This window comes from Myodes glareolus, chromosome 5 (genome assembly GCF_982192425.1).
Source record: "Myodes glareolus chromosome 5, mMyoGla1.1, whole genome shotgun sequence".
Classification (NCBI taxonomy): Eukaryota; Metazoa; Chordata; class Mammalia; order Rodentia; family Cricetidae; genus Myodes; species Myodes glareolus.
Window position 1 is genome coordinate 114,215,170 of NC_142030.1, and position 10,395 is coordinate 114,225,564.

The following is a 10,395-nucleotide window of genomic DNA, read 5'->3' on the forward strand; positions in this document are numbered from 1 at the left end:
CAGGGACCAACCTTTACCATGTCTGCCTGGTTGCTTCTCACCAGAAGGGAAAGGGGCCAGAACAGAGACCGGGGCTGTAGAAAGCGTTCTCTGCACTGCCAGGCTCCCCACCTGCTGCTTGGCGCTTCACAGCATGGCCCAGGACGTTCTCTTGAGGATCAACGTGAAAGTTCCCCAAGTGTATGAAACTGAAAAGGAATATTCTAGAACGGATATAACACTGATTATTGTAAGTCTATATCAAATCTTTCCAGCTATGCAACCTTTAATTAAAAGTGAGGGGAGAGACCCTTCATTGAGAGAAATAATTAAAAATAGAAAGATGAATTTTTAAAGTAATCATTTGGGTTATTCCAAGTTAAAAACTATAACCACAAATAGAGTAGAAATAAATCTGTAAACAAACTGAATGAATGAGGAAGACAGAGACAGGAGAGGCAGAGACTGGTCGGCACTCCATAGAACCTAAATAAAATGATCTACTTTAAAAACTAACATTTCTCAGGCCTGGAATGAAGGTTGAAGTGCCAGCTTTTAATTTCACAGGCATCGTGGACTCCTGTGCAGAGCACTGCAATGGCATGGGTGTGCAAGCCTTGCACAAGCTCCAGTGGTGGTGTTTCCAGCACATGTAGGCTCAGACCTTTCTTCCCATAGCCACATATCTGTGTGTTCTCTGCTGACCAGTCATTCTTGTCATAATTGGGAAACACTTTCATCAGATGTAAACAAATTAGACTTAACCAAGAAACCTCACTAGTCATGGTGGCCCCATGCCTCAAAAGCACATTACAATATGAAGCCACAACCTCCACAACTAGGCATGAACTAGAAATAAGTCACAGAGGAGTGCAAATTTAACAGTGAGCAAGGGCCTGGGGTGAGAGGGCCTTGGCTTTGGCGAGGCTCTGGGTTCAGTGCCGAGCTCCAGAGCAGCAATGGAGAAACAGGGGCAAAAGGTTCTCACTTTTGGTTTACAAAAGAAAGAAAAGAGAACTGACTTTTTCCTGGCTTCCAAGTGGATGGCTTAGCACTTCAGGCGAGGTAGGCCGAGGAGAGGAGCTCGTCTTGACACTTTCAAAGCCTGCTTAGTTTTGGATAGAAACTGCAGCAGTTGAACCAACACGTGGGAACTCACCATCCATACCGAGGGGTTAGAAGAATTTATATTCCTGCAATTACTAACTACACTGCTCAGCAGAGCTCACAGTGTCTCCAGGATATTAACTGCAAAGAAAAGGAATCAGAACATCCAGAGTTAGAATTCTTGTGTCCCGGGGCTTCTGTGTTTCTTAGCTCTGAGTCCTCCTGTGCTCTGGAGGGCGGAAGTCCAGAGCAGCAAGGCCTGCCCTCAGTCTGCCGGTGGCGGACAGCCCCTGATGCCGCTTCTTCATCTCTGCCATCTGTGCGGCACCCTTCCCTCCTATTCAGACAAGGTCATGGGGCATCCTGGTAATCATGTCTTACCTTCATGACACCAATACCAACCCTATTTCCCAAAGCCAAGCACTTCAAAATCTTTTGGAGTGACATTTCTGCCAGTATGTCTCTAACAGGGTACATGATTTGCTAATTTGGGGTGGTTATTTGCTGCAATCCCCAAGGTCTAGGGCAACATTAAAACTGAATTCCAAGAGATACCAAACCTTTCTGAAACGTAAATCTTACTATTTCTTTTCTGCTAAGGGAATTCAAAGGCCAGACACTCATTTCTGACACAATCCCCCTGCCCGGCCCTTCCACTCGCCCTTCTCACAGCTGCAGTAACTTCCGATGTCTCCCTTGGTCTCTTTGCTCCTCTCACACACCAGCAAGAGCGCTCCCACTGAGCTGTGTCTGGACTGGGTTTCTTAACATCTTTTGCCCTCACATTCTGTTCCTTTCTCTAAAACATAACCAACTTTCCATCCAAGCAATTGCTACTCGTTCCTTCTGTAAGACCTGCCCCTACTTCTCCAGGAAGCCTTCAGACTCCACCTGTACTCCTTACATGTGGCATGTTTTGAAGGCTAAGAGATGAAAAACCAGAAGCCTGAGTAGAATCCTGGCTCCCTTAATTTGCCAGCTGTGGGACCTTGAGCTGGTTAATAACCTCTCTGTGCCTGTTCCCTTATCCGTCAGGTATACACTGATGTTCACAGTATGCATGTTTGGTTTCATTGAGTTAAAACATGTAAAGTGCCCAGCAGTGCCTTGAATCTATCAGCTCTGTATTTGTCACCATGGCTCATGCACACCTCTTGTCAATCCCAGGACACTTACACTTTCTGGCTATCTCCCACCAGATTATAACCCATGTGAGAAACGAGACAACATTGTCTTGGTTATACTCCTTGCCTACAAAAGCACTTGGCATTCAGATCTTTACTCAGAGAAGTGAGTGGATGCAGGGGGACAGGAGTGGCGGCGGCTTCACTTTCTCCAAGGAGATGTGTAGGATGTATAGCAAAGATGGCAGAAGGGTGAAGGGGTGAGGGCTGGGAAGGAAGAAGACAGGGCTGAAGCCACCAGAAGGGAGAGGACACGTACACAAGTCTTTATCTCTGGAGCTAGAAGACTCATCATTGCAAGTCAACTGTTATATGCAAAATGAGGGGGGAAATGGAGGTTTACATAAAATCATTAGTAAAATAGAAATCAAGTAATAACTTTCTTTTAAACATCCAAAATACAAAAGTGATATATGCTATTTGAATATGAATTTTTCAAATTTAAAGAAAAGTTCAGCTTGCAATTCAAGACGTCCCAAAAATATTATACTTAGTGAAATGTTTTCATAAAATCCATCATTATCATGAAGGGATGTTGTATTTTGTTGAAGACTTTTTCAGAATCTAATGAAATGATCATGTGGTTTTTATTTTTCAGTTTGTCTATATGGTGAATTACATTGAAAGATTTTTGCATGTTGAACCATCCCTGCATCTCTGGGGGTGGATGATGGTTCTGATGTGTTCTTGGATTCCATTTGCCATTATTTTATTGAGTACTTTTGCATCAATGTTCACGAGTGAGATTGGTCTGTAATTCTTTTACTTAGTAATGTCTTTGTGTAGTTTGGGTATCATGGTAATTGTACCTTCATAAAGAGTTTAGCAATGTTCCTTCTGTTTCTATTGTGTGGGAATATTTGAGGAGTACTGGTATTAGTTCTTCTTTGAAAATCTTGTAGAATTTTGTGCTGAAACAATCTGGACCTGAGCTTTTTTCGGTTAGGAGACTTTTGCTGACTGTTTCTATTTCTTTAACAGTTATAGATCTATTTAATTTGCTTATCTGGTCTTTATTTAATTGTGGTAAGTGATATTTATCCAGAAAGTTGTCCATTTCCTTTAAGTTTTCCAACTTTGTGGAGTACAGGTTTTCAAAATATGACCTGATGATTCTCTGTATTTCCTGCTTGTCTGCTGTTATGTTCCCCTTTTCATTTCTGATTTTGTTAATTTGGATATTCTGTCTCTGTCTTTTGGTTAGTTTGGATAAAGCTTTGTCTATTTTGTTGATTTTCTCGGAGAACCAACTCTTTGTCTCATTGATTCTTTGTATTGTTTTCTTTGTTTCTATTTTGCTGATTTCAACTCTCAATTTGATTATTTCCTGCCATCTAGTTCTCTTAGGTGAGTTTGCTTCTTTTTGTTCTAAAGTTTTCAAATATTCTGTTAATTCACTAGTGTGGGATTTTCCCAGCTTTTTTATGTAGGCATTTAGTGTTACGAACTTTCCTCTTAAAACTGCTTTCATTGTGTCCCATCAATTTGGGTATGTTGTGTGGTCATTTTCATTGAATTTTGGGAAGGCTTTAATTTCTCCCTTTATTTCTTCCTTGACCCATTGATGTTTCAGGTGAGCATTGTATAATTTCCATGTGTTTATGAGCTTTCTGAAATTAGTGTTGCTGTTGAATTCTAATTTTAAGCCATGTGATACAGTAAGAAACATGGGGTTATTCCAAATTTTTGTATCTGTGGAGGTTTGCTTTGTTACCTAATATGTGATCAATTTTTGAGAAGGTTCCATAAGGTGCTGAGAAGAAGATATATTCTTTTATGTTTGGATGGAATGTTCTATAGATGTCTGTTAAGTCCATTTGATTCATAACATTTTAGTTCCCTTATTTCTTTATTAATTTTCTGTCTGACAGACTTGTCCAGTGGTGAGAGAAGGGTGTTTAAATCTCCCACTATTAGAGTGTGGGGTTTAATGTATGATTTAAGCTTTAGTAATGTTTCTTTTACATATGAGGGTGTTCTTGTATTTGGGGCAAAGACATTCAGTATTGAGATTTCCTCTTGAAGGATTTTTCCTATGACTAATATGAAATGTCCTTTTTTGTCTCATTTGATTGATTTTATTTTGAAGTCTACTTTGATAGATATTAGGATAGCTACACCAGCTTGTTTTTTAGGTCCATTTGATTGGAAAAATTTTTTCCCAAGCCTTTACTCTAAGGCGATAACTCTCTTTGATGTTGAGGTGTTTCTTGCATGCAGCAGAAGGATAGAATCTGTTTTTGTATCCAATCTGTTAGCTTGTGCCTTTTTATAGGTGATTTAAGTCCATTTATAATATGGGATATTAATGCCCAGTGGTCTTGGAGAGAGCAGGGATCCAAGGAACATACCTAAACATAATAAAGACAATATACAGCAAGCCAACAGTCAACATCAAACTAAATGGAGAGAAACTCCCAGTGATCCCACTGAAATCAGGAACAAGACACTCTCTCCACATTTATTCAGTATAGTACTTGAGGATCTAGCTAGAGCAATAAGACAACAAAAGGAGATCAAGAGGATACAAATCCGAAAAGAAATCAAACTCACTATTTATTTGTTGATGATATGATAATTTACATAAATGACCCTAAAAATTCTACCAAGGAACTTCTACAACTCATAAACACCATCAGTAATGTAGGAGGATACAAGATTAACTCAAAAAAAAAAAATCAGCAGCCCTCCTTTACATAGATGATAAAAGAACTGAGAAAGAAATCAGAGCAATATCACCCTTTACAATAGCCACAAATAGCATAAAATATCTTGGAGTAACTCTAGTCAAACAAGTGGAGGACCTGAATGACAAGAACTTTAAATTTTTTTTAAGAAAGAAATTGAAGAAGATACCAGAAAATGGAAAGATCTCCTATGTTCTTGGGTAGGTAGAATTAATACAGTAAAAACGGCAATCTTACCAAAAGCAATCTACAGATTCATTGCAATTCCCATCAAAATCCCAGAAAAATTCTTCACAGAACTTGAAAGAACAATACTCAACTTCATATGCAAAAGCAAAAAAAAACCCAGGATAGCCAAAGCAATCCTGTGCAATAATGGAACTTCTGGAGGCATCACAATCCCTGACTTCAAACTCTAGTACAGAGCTCCAGTACTGAAAACAGCCTGGTATTGGCATAAAAACAGATAGGAGGACCAACAGAATCAAATTGAAGACCTGGGTATTAATCCACACACCTACCAACACCTGATTTTTGACAAAAAAAGCAAAAAACTATAAAATGCAAAAAAAGAAAGCATATTCAACAAATGGTGCTGGCATAACTGGATAGCAACATGTAGAAGAATGAAAATAGATTCATATCTATTCACATGCACAAAACTTAAGTCCAAATGGATCAAAGACCTCAACATAAAACCAACCACACTGAACCTCATAGAAGAGAAAGTGGGAAGTACACTTGAGCACATTGGCACAGGAGACCACTTCCTAAATATAACCTCAGTAGCACAGACACTGAGAGTAACAATTAATAAATGGGAGCTCCCGAAACTAAGAAGCTTCTATAAAGCAAAGGACACAGTCAACAAGGCAAAACGACAGCCTACAGAATGGGAAAAGATCTTCACCAACCCCACATCAGACAGATCTGATCTCCAAAATATACAAAGAACTCAAGAAACTGGTCATCAGAACAAATAATCCAATTTAAAAAAATGGAATACAGACCTAAACAGAGAACTCTCAACAGAGGAATCTAAAATGGCTGAAAGACGCTTACGGAAATGTTCAACATCCTTAGCCATCAAAGAAATGCAAACTAAAACAACTTTGAGATTCCATCTTACACTTGTATGTCCAAGATCAAAAACACTGATGACAACTTATGCTGTAGAGGTTGTGGGGTAAAGGAAACACTCCTCCATTGCAGATGGGAGTGCAAACTGGTACAATCACTTTGGATAGCGGTATGGTAATTTCTCAGAAAATTAAGAAACAACCTACCACAAGACCCAGCAATACCACTTTTGGTTATATACCCAAAGGATGCTCAATTGTACCACAAGAACATGTGCTCAACTATGTTCATAGCAGCATTATTTGTCATAGCTAGAACCTGAAAACAACCCAATGCCCCTCAACCAAATAATGAAATGGATAAGGAAAATGTGGTATATTTACACAATGGAGTACTACACAGCAGAAAAAAATAATGACATCTTAAAAATTGCAGGCAAACGGATAGATCTAGTAAACATCATACTGAGTGAGATAACCCAGACCTAGAAAGATAAATATTATATATACTCACTCATAAGTGGCCTTTAGACATAAAGCAAACAAAAACCAGCCTACAATTCATGATCCCAGAGAACCTAGACAACAATGAGGACCCCAAGAGAGACATACATGGATCTAATCTACATGGGAAGTAGAGAAAGACAAGATTTCCTGAGTAAATTGGGAGCATTGGGATCATGGGAGAGGGTTGAAGGGAAGGGGAGAGGAAGTGGGAGCGGAGAAAAATATATAGCTCAATAAAAACAATTTCTAAAAAAGGAATAAAAAAGAGAAAATACCAAGACACAACACATGAAAAAATATAAATATGTAAGTATTAAATGCAGATAAATAAATGTAAATAAATGTAAATATACTGTATAAGTTCAAAAAATAAAATAAAACCCATCTTTGTGTGCAGTTTAAAATAAAAGTAATTTAAAAGTATAAACAAGAAAATCATATAATCGACATATAGAACAAAAAATGTATATAATAAAATTTAACAGAGAACTACTAATAAAAAATGGAAGAACCCTCAGCCAACAGGAAATGAGCTACTGTGAACATAAAAATGTTATTTATAATAGTCGTACAAGAAACATTATAAATGTTTCTTGTAATGTGTGTGTGTATATGTGTGTGTGTGTGTGTGTGTGTGAGTGACTGGTGCACCTTTTTTCCCTCCAAGAGTGAGAAAAAGAAGCAAAGGGTAATCTACAATTCCAAAGGTGTCCAAAGTTGTCTGCTCAGTGTGGGTAAACGTTTCTACCTACATCTGTGAGTTACCCACAGCTTGCTAACTGCCAAGCCCAGACAGGTCACAGAATATGCAGGCACAAGGGTCAGGAAATCTATTTGCATATGAAATGTAACTGCTCAAAAAGTTTTAAATTCTCTGTTTCTTAAGATTTTACTCCCACAGCCAGGGCATAACTAAAACAAATGTCCAGATCCGAAGTATCTATTGTTGCAGTATTTCCTGAAAGTAGTAAAAATCAGGCCCTATGAAAAGCTTAGGAAACCCAGGAGAAACATCACTATAAAAGACTTATATTTTGAATAGTAGTACCTTGAACAAGACAAATTTCTAGAAAAATAAATTCTCAGAGCAGTAAAGCTTGTTCCCATTTATTTTGTATGTGTAGTTCAGAAATACAAGGTATGAAAACTGTTACAGTAATGCCAGAAAAGCTCCTAACTACAGCCCTTTCCTAAATATCAAAACAGCCATGTGTTCTTTGTCAGTGTAAAAACGTCGATTCTCACCACAAACAAATATAAAATATAATGACCACGATCAGAGCAGCGAGGCCAAGTCCAACCTGAGGGTGGTGGTCAGCAGGGGCTTTGAAAGCTGGGGTCCTAAGGACTAAGGAAAATGAGAAAGACACAATGCATCCTCAAGCAAAAAGAGTGAATATTAACTCTGGCCTGCAGTAAGACATGTTTCAATCAGAACACAATATAATGAATTTAAATGTGGTGACCTAATTCACTGAAACAAGTGTGTATAGCTGTGTGCATTAAAGCAGCTGTGATAGAAATGTTCTCACCTTCTGTCAGAAAGTCAACTACAAATCCTGCTTTCAGGAATCAATATATGATTTAACAGGTTCAGATAGATATATATACCACTAAATTTATATATAAGTATTAATAAAAAGAGACCACAACCTTCTAAATAATCAACTGTGTAACTTGTTAAATTTTAAAACCATAGGAGAGAAAGTTGTTTTTGCAGTGGCCTGAGGAGGAAGTCGAGACCTTCACACGGGCCTGGCAAGGGTTCTCCCACTGAGTCACTTCCTAGTCTGGGACTCTTCTTTTTTAAAAACAAGTAAAAGAAGATTATTCCCTATTCATTCTCAATTACGAATGGTCCCTAAATTTATGTTAGAATTTACATAGCAGAGTGATGTTAATTTTCAAATAAAGATAGGATATATTCCAATAAAATAATACAATCCAAGCTAGCACAGCAGGCATTCAGAACTGAAAGCCCATAAGCTCCTGGTCACTCAGAGGAAACTCTACAGCAGAACTGTAAGCCTAGGGCTGGGTTTAGTAACTCAGTGGTGGGACTCGCCCTAACACATGGTAAAGAGTGCCCTGCAGTCAACTGTCAGGAAGAAAAGAAAGTTGATAATTTCCCTAACAACCGAGCTGTCCCCCACCAAGCCATTAGCGTTTCCACGCCTGGGATAAAATCACAGTCTTGTGGGACACCGCTTAAATGCTGCCTTCCACGCCTGTGTGTCAAAGTTCATGCTTGGTCGGACTTCTCAAAGGTAACATGGAACACATACTGATACAGAGGATATCTGCATGGAGTCTGGTAAAGTTAACAAACTACAACATTCTCAAAACAAGTTCAAGTCTTGATGACAAATGAATTACGGTATCAACTTTATAAGATTTTTCTGAGGCTTTCTGAGTGAGGGTGTTGGGGCCTCTAACAGTGGACAAAAAGGCTCATGCCATGGTGTCATGGGCTGCATCTCCTCCCATGAAACAAGGCTCTTCCCTGTATTTCAGCCTCTACCTGAAGACTGTCTGGAAATGGTATAATGAAAAAGTTAACTGTCCTTTGTCAGACTCCACCTTGGACTACATTTTAACAGATAATAGTAGGTAGTGCCAACCGTCTGGGAACATTTATAAGAAAATAAAGTTGGAAGCTATGCAGACAGGGATGCAATTCCTGTGAACGAGGAACCTGTAGCCACTGGTCCACTCCAGTAGCTGTCCAATGGGACATAGGTCGCAAACTTTGGCTAGATCAGACTGGAGGAGTCTTGGAACTATTCTAACAATGTCAACCTACTGCTACACATGGAACGAAGTCATAGCAAGCAATGCACCTAACAAAGCCATCTCTGTAATGACATTTAAAATGTATTCTTCTAGGTCTTGATGAAGATGAAGCCATTAGATATCTTATTAATTAAAAAATAAGCCACCATAAGAAAAGAGCTTGAAATATTCAAAGAGAAAATAAAATGTATGGATCATTGGCTATAGCGGTGAAGGGCTATACTGCCGGCACTCGGGTGGCTGAGACAGGATACCAGACTAAAAACAAAAGCCAGTTTAAAAAAGAGAGAGAGAGAAGGAAAAGAGAGAAAAGCAAAAACCAACTGTTTGCCATGACAATAATTTCTAGGTTTTCAATAGATTTTTGTTGTTGTTTTGTCTCTATTTTTTAACACTTAAAAAGCTTTTTTCTTTGAAAGTAGAGGTATTTTCCCAGTGGAATGAACTGGAACGCACTACTTCATATACAGGGAGAACAGGACAAAACATGAAGGCAAAGACAACAGTCCTTGAGCTGCACAGTGAACAGAGTGAGCGGGGACACAGGCTGGACTATCGGCGCGTGGCAGCTCTGCAGCCCACAGCACACGCGTGAGCACGGCCTGCACTTAGGGAGGCAAAGGTCTGCTTACATACTAGGGACACTGTTGAGGCAGCGCGAGACAGAGAGCTGCACATCTTACTTCTAAGAGGGTCTTCAAAATCAGTCAGCTTTTACCAGTAACTTGACTGAAAATGTGCAACCAGCTGCCTTCCCTAAGAGCTGCATGTATGCTGACAGGATAAGAGCGTCATGCTTTGACGCGATGGCTCAGCCGTTAAAGGTTAGGCTCACAACCAAAAATATAAGAATGTCATGCTTTTAATTTTTTAAGTGAATTCATAAATTCATTTAAAAAGTAAAAAATGTGCATTTTTTCCATCGTTCCCCTTCCCCTTTTTATAAAAATACTACAGAAGAATAAGCAAAATTAGCAAGAGAGATGGGAAGAACACAGAGACTAGCTGGAATAGAACTGTGAACTTCACGTCATCATGGCTAGTGAAGAAACTGTAAAC